This window comes from Lactuca saligna, chromosome 3 (assembly GCF_052625555.1).
Source record: "Lactuca saligna cultivar CGN05327 chromosome 3, ASM5262555v1, whole genome shotgun sequence".
NCBI classification, from domain to species: Eukaryota; Viridiplantae; Streptophyta; class Magnoliopsida; order Asterales; family Asteraceae; genus Lactuca; species Lactuca saligna.
Window position 1 is genome coordinate 26,518,322 of NC_136419.1, and position 14,139 is coordinate 26,532,460.

Consider the following 14,139-nt stretch of genomic DNA (forward strand, 5'->3'; position numbering starts at 1 on the left):
ATTATCCAAGAGGATTCGCACCTCCCTTTATATAGGGGAGGCTTCGGACTGAGGAGAGAAGGATGAAGGCACACGTCGGACTCGCGAGGCATGCACGCGTTGGATGCGAGGCGAGGGCAGGTAGCGCGCTTTGGACCTGCCACCGGTGCGACACACGACGCTTTGCGATTGGACCTGCGCTTCGGTGCGAGGAGGTTGCAACACGGGTCAGACATGGGGAACCTACATGCGAGGGTGTCGTGGTCGAACCCTGGCATGCGAATTTGTCCGGTTCTCGTGATTTTCTCGATTTTTGTGTCCCAAACTTCTAAAATCCATAACTTGCGCATACGAGCTCTGTTTTCAACGTTATTTATATTCACGCGTAGGTAAAATTATGCTCAACAACTTTCTTTTAGACTCCGTCGGCTAATTTTGACTTTATTATTATTATTATATTTTTAACAGGTCGGGACAGGAAAAGTTCGTTAGAAATTCATAATTTCTTCATCCGATGTCCATTTTCGTCTGTCTTTTTACCGTTGTACTACTATTGACGAGACATTCAATTCTCGTTTAGGTTGTGTCGGCTAAAAATCACTCGATCTTTATTTCGAGTTTTTAGCTGTCTACAGCTATACCGAAACTTAGAAAAATCATAACTTCCTCATACGAAGTCAGATTTGGATGTTCTTTTTATGAAAATTCTCGGTTTAACGAGTACTAGGACTTTCATTTAGATCACTAAGGATAAAAAGTAGTTTATCAAAAACTCACTTTTTACGTCATTCGGCGTCGTGCCGGTTTTGTCGTGGATCTTCAATTGGTCATAACTTATTCGTTATAACTCGGATTTCGATGAGGTTTTCGTCTAAATGTTTCTAACGAGATACTTCACAACTTTCAATAATAAAATTATACTTATTTCAAAATTTATATTTTCATTAAATTTCAATATTTGACTTTTGTTCGGAATCTCATAAGACTTCCAAAACATTCTGAATAATTCTAAACATAGTTTTACTTCAATTCAAGTAAAAACTATCTGTTAGAACTCAATTACTCAAATTCATATAATATTTCATAATATTATTCATTACAAAACACGATAACTGAAGTTGTATGTTACAACTCAAGTCCAAGGTCAAGGTAAAACCCTAGTCAAAGTCAACATCCAGTTTGCTCGACTCGCCGAGTTGGTCCACCAACTCGTCGAGTCCTCTTGTTCACGAAAAGCTACAACCTCATCCCTGCTCATCGAGTCTAGCAAGAGCTCGACGAGTTCTCCTTTAACCAAACATCGGAACCTTCTTTAACTGACTCGTCGAGTTCATCCTTGAACTCGTCGAGTCCATCTTCATCCGTATGTATGTATTCAGTCTACGACTCGGCGAGTTCTCCCTGAACTCTTCGAGTCCACCTTCATGTGGTTGGGACATTGCCTTGAACTCGCCGAGTTTGTTCATCCATTCGCCAAGTTCCATGATTTCCAGGTCCCTAATGAGCCTAGACAACTGGATGTCCTTTATCTTAGCGTTTGGTCCCTCAACGGAAAGGATTTGATGAGGAACACGAACCGACTCGCCGAGTCCCATGAACGACTCGCCGATTCCCTCTATGTCCAAAACTATACAGTCGATTATAATGGGTCTTAATGCATCAAAACCATAGGTCTGACCTCCTAGGGTCCATTTCATACGTAAAGCTACGAACTTGATGTCCATGAATGGGGGTTTTTTACTCAAAAGACCATAAAAAGAAGTCCACAAGATGCATGGGGTGCTTATGGTAATAAAGTTGGCGCCTTTATGCCATAAGGACCCCCAATGGTTCCAGATCTGAAGTGCAACACCAATCACACATACAAAATCCGATCATGGCTTCACTATGCTCATAAAAAGGATAAAAATAGTCCCAAATCAAGATCTAAAAGATAAATGGTTAAGGTTACAACTTTTTACCTTGAATGAATTGAGAATGGGGCAAAACCTCTGGATCTTCTTGCTTCTACTTGAACTGCCAAGCTTTCTTCTTCCTTTCCAACTTCAAAACACCAAAAAGGGCACCAACAAGCTTGAGAACACTCAACAATGGATAGGGTTTCATCCAGGCAGTCCTACTCACCAAGATGGTCTCCCGACTCGTCAAGTAGGTCACCTAACCCCCCGATCAGAATTCGAGTCTACTCGACGAGTTGGGCCTCCAACTCGCCAATTCCCAGAGTAAAACATGAAGTTTCTTGAATTTAAATACGTACCAGGAACCAGGTGTTACATTCAAGGAGTGGAAAACCATGGTTGAGAAAAGGATTGGAAAACAAGTCAAGACTCTGAGGACTGACAATGGGTTGGAGTTCTGCAATGCTCCATTTGACAATTTCTGCAAGGCAGAAGGTATAGTGAGGCACTGCACTGTACGACACACACCACAACAAAATGGAGTGGCAGAATGTATGAACCAAACACTCATGCAGCGTGCAAGGTGCATGCGGATATTTGCTAACTTATCCAAGCAGTTTTGGGCGAAAGCATTTAACACTGCATGCTATCTGGTGAACAAATCACCATCAACTGCAATATACTTGAAGACTCCTCAAGAAGTATGGTTCGGGAAACCCTCTGACTATTCTGGTTTATGTATATTTGGATGCCCCACATATGCTCATATGAATGATGATAAACTTGAGCCAAGGGCAATGAAGTGCATATTTTTAGGATATGCGACATGAATAAAAGGTTATCGACTGTGGTGTACAGAAGAAGAAAGAGCTCCTAAATTTATACTGAGTAGAGATGTGATCTTTAATGAATCTGCCATGGGTAACCAGGGAGGAGGTGAAACAATTCAAGCAGGGAACAAAGATCAGGGTGCTAGCTAGAAGGTAGAGTTTGCATCTCAAACTCCAGACATAGTTGTGATAAGTGACAAAGAGCAAGGCGGCAGTGAACAACTTGGACAAGATGAAACCCAAGATCAACACATGGGATCTTCGTCCAGTGGTGCTGATGGCGGGAAAGATGATGGGTCTGAATCTATAGCAAGGAGAAGACCGAAGATGGTTATTCGACAACCTGACACATATGTGGGATCTGTGAATTCAGGTGAACTTGACTCCATTGCTTTTGCCTTAGTAACTGGAGAAGACATTGACACCGAGTAGCCTCAATCATTAACTTTGACATAAGAGATTCCAAAATTTTCTTTGTTTGCACCGATAACAAGAAGATCAACATGTAGTAAATGTCCAACGCCCCTAGAATCGAAGCAAGCAAAACCGCTCTACCACTAACATATTGTACTTCCGAGTAGACAAACTTTTTATGGAATTTGTCTACCACTTTATATTACCCTTGTATACGTTCCATATTAGATCCAACTAGGATATCAAGATAAATAAAAAAGTAACTTCTCTTGTTTACGGTCTATAAAATTTTTGAACCTCAATAAAATCACAGTTTGTAAAATTTGTAAAATTATGAACCTCAATAAAATCAACCCCATCCGATACAAATTCGACTTTAACAAGTTAATTTTCAGTTTAGATCAACTTAATTTCATAAAAAGTAAATAAAGGAGTTAACGGTATGACTCAAACATAAGAGCAAACGGTATGGGACATCAACGAGACACAACGCGATGACGTGGCAGCCGACGACGACGTTATGACGAGGGGAACACCGCCCCCTATCTCGTTGCATCTCATTGAGGACATCTCGTGGGCGTTATGGCGAAGTGAAACGCGAAGCATTTTACCGTTGATTTTTTTGACCGTTTCAAAACGGTCGAAATTCAATTAAAAAAAAAACTTTTTTTTTTAATCTTTTTACCTATATATATGTACATACACTCTTTTTAATTTAAACTTTACATATCTTTTTAAAATCCTCTCTATATTTTCTACACTTTGTTAATCAAAAAATGGAGCAAAACCCAAACACCCCCCTCCTCCATCATCAAACCCAAACACAACCTCGCCTCTCGGATTTGCGGGGTATGAAAATTATTTCAATCTTTTGTCGTCTCAAGGTTCACCACAAATACCAAACAAGGTGCCGCTTTCAATCCCGCTTCACCGCCACTGCAATTTCCCAACTCACCTTACGTTCAACAAAATCAATTTGGTCAAAACCCAAATTTACAAAAAAATCTTTTCTCTACTTTTGGTTCGATGCAACAAACAACCAATTAACCGTTGCCTACAACACAACCAACAGTTCAAGTGGAAGCGGGAAGTAGTAGGAAAGGGAAAGGGAAAGGAAAATCAAAAGGGAAATCAATAGCGGTGGAATCTGAAAATGCAGACGTTCCACAATGGTGGACACCGGAGGAGGAATACGCTTTGACGGCGGCTTGGTGTGCTACTTCAAAGGACGAAGTTCGCGGAAATGGAATGAAAAAAGGAGCTTATTGGGGGGCGGTGCTCGACAAGTTTCACACTATTTTAAAGAAAAATCTGTATCGCAACAACGACATGTTGAGCAGCAAATAGGGTATGATAACTAAGCGGTGCAGCAAATTCAACGGTATTTACAACCGGATTGCGGCGCAACAACAAAGTGGAACCAACGACTTTGATTTGTTCAAAGCTGCTAAGGAACAATATCGGATCGAAATGGGTCATGTTTTCGACTTTGAAAAATCATGGGAATTGTTGCGAGCGAATCCAAAGTGGAATAAAACGCCTACATCGTCGGAGGTTCAATCCAAAAGGTCTCGCAATTCTAGCTCGGTCGACGTGTCGGACGCACGGACTAACATCGACCTAAACGCCGATGACGATGAGATCCCGGATGATATCCAAGAGATATCCCCACCACGACGACCGCCCGGACGCGACAAAGCGAGGCGCGCTGCAAGACATGCGGAGGAGGTGGAGACGAGAGCAAAAGATGCGGCGGAAATGAGAGCGAAATTCGACGAACATAATTTATTAATAAAAGAAAAAAATGAGTTGAAACGTCGTCATTTGGAATTCCTGGAAAGGCAGGCACGGGAGAAGCAGGAGCAAAAAGAGAGGGAACTAATGACACAATAGTTGTCAATTCTTCGGACAAGCGAGGAGGGTTTAGCGTCTGCTGATTTAGCGGTGCTACAAGCAATGAAGGAACAAATTAGGAAAAAATATTTGGGTTAATTAGGATTTGTGTGTGGTATTTAGTAGTGATTTCAATGGTATTTTAGTTATTAATTTAGGTTTAAAATTATGTTGTTTTAATTGTAATCGGATTTTAGATTTTAAATATTATGTCTTTTTTTTGTTTTTAAAATTATATGTTTTATAAAAAAAATATATTAGTTATTAAAAAAACGCAAAAAAGAAAAAAAAAACAAAAACAAAAAAAAAGGTAAAAAAAACGAAATAGTAAAAAAAAATACAAAAATAAAAATATTTATTTTTAAAAAGTTGGTGTTACATCTTGTTGCATCTTGTTGCCCATTTTCTCACTTGGTGTTATAACACCATTTGCTTATGTGGCATGTGAGGTGACACAACTTGGTGTGGCACCTTGTTACCCACACCTAATACTCTAAGAACATTTGTTCGTAACGAATTGATTTACCTTTCACCTAACTAATTATATCAACTTATTTGTATTTTTAATGAAATTATGAATTTATGTTTTTACATAAATATGGAAATAACGTATTTATGTATATATAGAAATTTTCTTGTATGAAAATTAAGTATATTGACAGATATGGAAATCTCCCTATCTAATAAACAAAACCAACTGGACACGTGTCATTACAATCATCCATTTTTCGCCCTATGTTAAATTACTCTATTACCCTTCAGCATCCTTTCACGTATCATTAGGTAATAGATAAAATAGGTAATTAGGTATGGAATTGAATTAGATTAGATTAGATATGGAATATATGGAATATGGAATTTCACGTAGCATTACAAATTGAATATGGATGGAAATAATGATATTGTATCGAAATCTTTGGAATATTGAATCTGGAAATATCGATATTTTCTAATTTGAAATTTGAATATGGAATATCTGCTGTATACATTAAATCAATTCCGTTACATGCCTGATTAAGAGCATCTAAAAATGGTATGCATATCAATCAATTATCATGCGCATAACATACTATATCAATCATATTCCGCTTCAATTACATAATTCAATCTTTACGACAGTCTATGCATCTCGATTCTGCTTCTTAATTTCGAATATTCAATCAGCAGCTTCAATCTTTCGGTGAGTTTCTCATGATTATATATGATTGCTTCTCAATGTTTGTGTTAATCGTATAATTGAAATTTTTTTTCTTCTTCTGCGACTTCAATTTTGCTTCTCATTGAATTTGTTAATCAAGGTTTCTATTTATCTTTGATTCAGAAGTTGTTTATTAATTATTTTCGTCTGATTTATCAAACCGTTTATATAATAAACAAAAAAGTATCAATTTCTTTTTGAAGTTCCTGTTACACTATAGGGATAATGACTTGAAAGGGTAACAAACTTTCGACTTTTGTCACATTTAGTCACTAAACTTTTTTTCGTTATCTATTTGCCATTGAACTATTGAAACTGATCACATTTTACCCTTATGACCGGCTGTTGCCGGTCATAAGGGTAAAATGTGAACAGTTTCAATAGTTCAATGGCAAACAGATAACGAAAAAAAGTTTAGTGACTAAATATGAACAAAATCGAAAGTTCGTTTCCCTCTAAAAATTTCAATGACTAAATGTGAACAAACCTCCTCTTGTATTACGTTTTAGCAAATTATTTATTTTTGTTAAATTGTAGCAACATTTGTTGATGAAGAAATCTATGAAATTAAAAAAAAACAAAAAAAACAAATAAACAAAAAAAAAAAGAAAAAAAACAAAAAACAAAAAAAACAAAAAAAAACAACAAAACAAAACAAAACCCTGAAAATATATTTAAAAAAAACAAAAAACCAAAACCGAAATAAAAAACCAATGGTTTGACATTTTCCAAAATAATTACATCAAAATTTCCAATCTGCTTTTGGTTTTACAAAAAAAAAAAAATGAACCATTCTCATTGATGTGAATTATGACCATTGGTTTGGCATGCGAAATTTGTGACTTCCCATGAATATGTAGTTACAACATCGTTTGAAATTGTAATTCGTAGTAAGGGGTTAGAGTATCATCACATGAATACATAGTTACAACATCGCCTAAACTCGTAATTCACCACCTATAGGTTATGGGTCTGCTGGTGTTTCCACTAGGTTGTCTAGAATAGTTTGTGGTCGCCATCTATACTCTGGTAGATGACTACATCGCCACATTGCTGGTAAAGGTTATGGTATCTCCTTTCATCCTACATCACATATTCATCATCATCTATTTACCTAATTATCACCACCTTTCTATCATCACCTATCTCTCATCATTTTATTTCATCACACACCAACTATTTCATCTACCCATGTTTCATCCACAACATATTTGTAGATATAAAATAAATATACCGTTTAAATCTTTTAAAACATGTATAAAATCGTTTATCCAACATAGATAGCAAGTATTCAAATAATATGCGCACATAACATGTAATTTATAGAAAATACTTCATATCTATGTGTAAGATGAAAGTAACTATATATACCATAAATGCTTCATAACTTTAAACCCCAAGGTTTACTCTACTAAAGCTTCATATTCTCGGCTCTCTGAACCTAGAAGGGTCCATATCTATCACACCAAAAAGCTCAAGATAGCCCTTCCTCTCACTCTACACACTCAAGCTCGCTAGGGTTCTCACTTATGGGAAAGGTATTCGCAATTGAAGGACATAAGTGCCTTTAAATATGGCTCGAGCCCAAAGATTTAGGGTTTCTGCCAATAGCGCGGACTCGTCAAGTCGCCTCACCGACTCGACAAGTCCATTCATTAATCCGAGTCATCAGTCGCGACCTTACTCGACGAGTTGAGGCGTTAACTCATCGAGTCTCTCTTCTTAACTCAAAAGAAAAATACGTAAATGATGATAATTGGAAATCCGGATGTTACATTTTGTTTTTTTATTTCATAGATTTCTTCATCAACAAATGTTGCTACAATTAAACAAAAATAAATAATTTTGCTAAAACATAATACAATAGGAAGTTTGTTCACATTTAGTCATTGAACTTTTTAGAGGGAAATAAACTTTCGATTTTGTTCACATTTAGTCACTAAACTTTTTTTCATTATCTATTTGCCACTAAACTATTGAAACTGTTCACATTTTACCCTTATAACTGGTAACAGTCGGTCATAAGGGTAAAATGTGAACAATTTCAATAGTTCAATGGCAAATAGATAACGAAAAAAAGTTTAGTGACTAAATGTGACAAAAATCGAAAGTTCGTTACCTTTTTAAGTCATTATCCCTACACTATATCCCATTTTTAGTAATTTATTCTCAAAGAACAATGCTATAATCTGTAATTTATCATCTTTTAGTTTAATTTTCTAAATATATGTGTGGTTGTCTATGTGTGTGTATCTCTTTAAAAATTCTGCAATTTCATCATTTTATGACCCCTATTTGCGAAGTTGAGTATTTATTTCCAAAAATGCGAAACTCCAGGGACAATATTTGAAAATCTGTTTTCTTCCCCAATTCGCATTCTACTGTGAAATACTTCGCATCTTCATTCTTACACCCTTCGCATCCCTTCGCATTAATCACCTTCGCATTTTAACCTAATTAATCAAATGCGAACCACAAAATTTTCATTCCAGATGCGAACACAGTTTAGTTCTTGAACTCTAAACTTGCGAAATCAAAAATTCATATGTTGAACCCATATGCGAATATTAACCCAATTGACTTCAAATTGATTCATAGATGCAAACACTCGATTGTTTTACTTTCGCAAAATGAGCATCAACAACTCCACAATCGAGTTTTTAAATTCTTGCAAACAACAATTTCATAGTCCTTGACTTCGCGTTTTTCTTCACGAATCATCCCTCAATCATCAATCTAATTGCGAATCAAAACTCATATGTTCTTGCTTTATCGATTCATCGACTACACTCATACAAATGCGAACAATACTCAATTTCAAAATCGATTGAAACTTATAGCAAAGCTAAATCCAACTTCGCATTCAAAGCAGTGTTATTGATTGCATTCATGAAATACTAACAAGATAATATATTATAATACAAATATACATATTTTAGGTGGTGAAATCGTAACAGCCTAACAATTTGGTATGCAACTTTATTAAATCAATAAAAAAAGTTATGCAAATTGGAAAAATAAATAAAAATATATCTTTTGTTGTTTTAATTAAGGAAATAAATATTTTATATGAATACTCACCTGGAAAAACGCATATTATAATTGTCTAATTTAATCGTAACAGCCTACCAATGTACTTTCTTCTTGACTGTTTGATTGTTTTTTTCTGTGTGCTGATTATAATTGTCTAATTTAATGTAAATTTTTTTTTTTAACTTGCAAGGTACAATGGAACATATTACTCCTATAAAGGAAATTGACTCAATCAAGGACGATTTCACAATTAAAGTTCGGATCATACGTCTTTGGACTCAAAAGTCAAGAACAATGTCTTATAATTGTCTATATCCCATTTTTAGTAATTTATTCTCAAAGAACAATGCTATAATCTGTAATTTATCATCTTTTAGTTTAATTTTCTAAATATATGTGTGGTTGTCTATGTGTATGTATCTCTTTAAAAATTCTGCAATTTCATCATTTTATGACCCCCATTTGCGAAGTTGAGTATTTATTTCCAAAAATGCGAAACTCCAGGGACAATATTTGAAATTCTGTTTTCTTCCCCAATTCGCATTCTACTGTGAAATACTTCGCATCTTCATTCTTACACCCTTCGCATCCCTTCGCATTAATCACCTTCGCATTTTAACCTAATTAATCAAATGCGAACCACAAAATTTTCATTCCAGATGCGAACACAGTTTAGTTCTTGAACTCTAAACTTGCGAAATCAAAAATTCATATGTTGAACCCATATGCGAATATTAACCCAATTGACTTCAAATTGATTCACAGATGCAAACACTCGATTGTTTTACTTTCGCAAAATGAGCATCAACAACTCCACAATCGAGTTTTTAAATTCTTGCAAACAACAATTTCAGTCCTTGACTTCGCGTTTTTCTTCACGAATCATCCCTCAATCATCAATCCAATTGCGAATCAAAAATCATATGTTCTTGCTTTATCGATTCATCGACTACACTCATACAAATGCGAACAATACTCAATTTCAAAATCGATTGAAACTTATAGCAAAGCTAAATCCAACTTCGCATTCAAAGCAGTGTTATTGATTGCATTCATGAACTACTAACAAGATAATATATTATAATACAAATATACACATTTTAGGTGGTGAAATCGTAACAGCCTAACAATTTGGTATGCAACTTTATTAAATCAATAAAAAAAGTTATGCAAATTGGAAAAATAAATAAAAATATATCTTTTGTTGTTTTAATTAAGGAAATAAATATTTTATATGAATACTCACCTGGAAAAACACATTATAATTGTCTAATTTAATCGTAACAGCCTACCAATGTACTTTCTTCTTGACTGTTTGATTGTTTTTTTCTGTGTGCTGATTATAATTGTCTAATTTAATGTAAATTTTTTTTTTTAACTTGCAAGGTACAATGGAACATATTACTCCTGTAAAGGAAATTGACTCAATCAAGGACGATTTCACAATTAAAGTTCGGATCATACGTCTTTGGACTCAAAAGTCAAGAACAATGTCTTATAATTGTCTATATCCCATTTTTAGTAATTTATTCTCAAAGAACAATGCTATAATCTGTAATTTATCATCTTTTAGTTTAATTTTCTAAATATATGTGTGGTTGTCTATGTGTGTGTATCTCTTTAAAAATTCTGCAATTTCATCATTTTATGACCCCCATTTGCGAAGTTGAGTATTTATTTCAAAATATGCGAAACTCCAGGGACAATATTTGAAAATTTCTGTTTTCTTCCCCAATTCGCATTCTACTGTGAAATACTTCGCATCTTCATTCTTACACCCTTCGCATCCCTTCGCATTAATCACCTTCGCATTTTAACCTAATTAATCAAATGCGATCCACAAAATTTTCATTCCAGATGCGAACACAGTTTAGTTCTTGAACTCTAAACTTGCGAAATCAAAAATTCATATGTTGAACCCATATGCGAATATTAACCCAATTGACTTCAAATTGATTCATAGATGCAAACACTCGATTGTTTTACTTTCGCAAAATGAGCATCAACAACTCCACAATCGAGTTTTTAAATTCTTGCAAACAACAATTTCATAGTCCTTGACTTCGCGTTTTTCTTCACGAATCATCCCTCAATCATCAATCCAATTGCGAATCAAAACTCATATGTTCTTGCTTTATCGATTCATCGACTACACTCATACAAATGCGAACAATACTCAATTTCAAAATCGATTGAAACTTATAGCAAAGCTAAATCCAACTTCGCATTCAAAGCAGTGTTATTGATTGCATTCATGAAATACTAACAAGATAATATATTATAATACAAATATACATATTTTAGGTGGTGAAATCGTAACAGCCTAACAATTTGGTATGCAACTTTATTAAATCAATAAAAAAAGTTATGCAAATTGGAAAAATAAATAAAAATATATCTTTTGTTGTTTTAATTAAGGAAATAAATATTTTATATGAATACTCACCAGGAAAAACGCATATTATAATTGTCTAATATCACTATTCTTCATTTTTTCTAAACTTTCATATTTTTTTTTTGTTACAAATTAAAAACTATAATTATATTTCAATTTATCACCCGTGGATCTCCACGGGTTTAAACCTAGTTACATTATATACATAAAAATGGAAAACAATTTCTGGAAATTACATGTATACCTTATTGTTATTCGAATTTTACAACAACAAAAACGACTACATTAGTTTTTTTTTTCTCTAAAACAATTTAATACTTTTATTATATATATCATCTTAATTCGAAAACATTTAAAAACCTTGTAACCAAACACTAGCCTAAACTCCAAACCACGCTCAATATCAATTTCACCCTAAATTAATTTCAAATAACCGCCCATCACCTCGGGAGCTGGGAGCTGCAATCATGGCGGAATTGAATTTTGAAAACCATCCTTTAGAAAAAGTAGTATCTTCAATGATAACACTCTGTGATTCTGTCATAGTGATAGGATCAAAGGCATCGGTGCATGAAAGTTATTGCCAAATAGTGGCGAGGAAAGTTGAAGATATACGAGAGTTGCTGGAATCGGTGATGCATTTCATGTTTTACGATCGTCCGATCAGGTTTATTCTTCCCTTTGTTAATCAGACATTGCGTACAGTAGAAAAGGAGCTGAATGAATTTTGTCTGTTGCTCCCTATTTTGGCGAGGACAACGTTGGTTTTGAAACTCCCAAAGTTGGAAAGGGACCTCATCGATGTAAGCGGCGATCTCTTTTGGATCGAGGAACTTTTGCGCAAGGGCTACAGACTCCAACGCGTTGAACAAAACGGAGGTATTAATATTTCTTATACAGTACCTAAATTTACCTTCATCAACCACTCAATAGCTATTGCATGGTGCGCTATAGTTAGTCTTTTTAAGAATCGACTATTCTACAAAGTAACTGCCTTAAAGGACATAGGGATCTTGGTTTGTGGAAAACAAACTGTAGTGTTAGATGTTATTGATGTATACGATACAAATGTCAATGGTAAGGAGGAATTAGATGTTATTGAAGCAATCGATCGTCTAGGTAGCGGAAGGTATGACATTCTATGACTACTTTTGTTTCTTTAAATAATACTCATCTACATTGGTTTCATTTGGATTCTCTTTAACTCAAGTGTACCATACCACCACAATTATTTGTCTTGATGGTTTTTTGATTGCTCATGGTCTTTAATTTGGATTTCATGTCCCAAAGTTTGATTTTATCTCATGCAATCGTTTGCCTGTGTTTTCATAAGACCAAAATTTGTTTGTTTAGGTATTATGGTATTATACTACAAGTGTGTAAAGTTGAAGTTTTGCTCACAAGTATAGATTTTTTTTTTTATAAACAAATTATTTACTTTAGTGGTGTACTTTTGGAAGTATTTTACCAAAATATAGCAAAAATAAATTTTGACTGTGGGTCATATCTCCTTTTTGCTCGTTGGGAAATTGAAGCCAACCAAAAGTTTGTTGCAGGAATATGAAACCAGCCTAACTAATTTCAAAGGCTCATATAGAGTCACTCTTTTGTTTGGTGTGCTGGCCAAAATCTGAAATCACAAAAGGAAATAAATATAAAACATTGACAATGATACCCTGTTTTGGTTGCTTTGCTGGCCTGGAAATGGAAGCAACCTAAATTAATTTGGAAGCATAGGCAATGCTAAAGTTGTAAATGCACAATCAGTTCATTGATAATGTTTATTTTACCAGTGACTTTTGTTATATCTGTCCTTCCCTGTACGTATTCTTCTTGCAGCCTTGAGAATGGAATTGAACATGATTTTGTTGGTTTTAGGAGTTTAATCTGTTTACATGTTAATTTATCTTGGTAACTAATGTTCTATGAGATCACAGAGGATGAATGGAAGAGTTGGTGAAGGTACAGTGGACTTCCAGCACAATGGGAATCAGCATGATGGAGGGAGAAAGAAGAGAAGAGTAGGAAATGATAATGGTTTGTTCATTTTTTTCTTGTTTTTACTTTTACTATAGAAAGTTGAGATTCAAACTGAAATCTGCTATGTTTTTGTTAATATTTTTCGAACTATGAGTATTTGGTCAACGTTATTTCTAACTACTAATTTTCAATACAAAACATTGAATATGTGATTGCATTTCCCAAAAAAACATGGATGTTAGGTTATTAAACAGGACAGAACTAGATGACACATGACAAGCTCTATGGGTTATGTTTTAGGATTATGATGTAGATAAAAAAGGCATTCAAGTCTTTTGCATAGACTGGATACCCAAAGTGAGTCCCTGCCTTACTATATTTGTGATTTTGTTCCATTTTTTTGGGGCAATTTTGTCTTATGACATCCATTTACTGCATGATAATTGTTGTACAACACGTTTGTAATGCGTAACAAACATGGCCTAATATGTTGAAAATTATTATTTGGTGTTTTGTTTG

General features: G+C 34.7%; 1 long non-coding RNA gene across 1 annotated transcript; it reads left to right on the top strand.

The window, feature by feature from the left end:
• The first annotated feature begins 12,014 nt into the window (after positions 1–12,014).
• LOC145033485 (uncharacterized) lies at positions 12,015–13,804 on the top strand. Its single transcript, XR_013677588.1, has 2 exons — positions 12,015–12,519; positions 13,578–13,804. It is a non-coding gene; the product is annotated as an uncharacterized LOC145033485 (long non-coding RNA).
• The last annotated feature ends 335 nt before the right edge of the window (positions 13,805–14,139 follow it).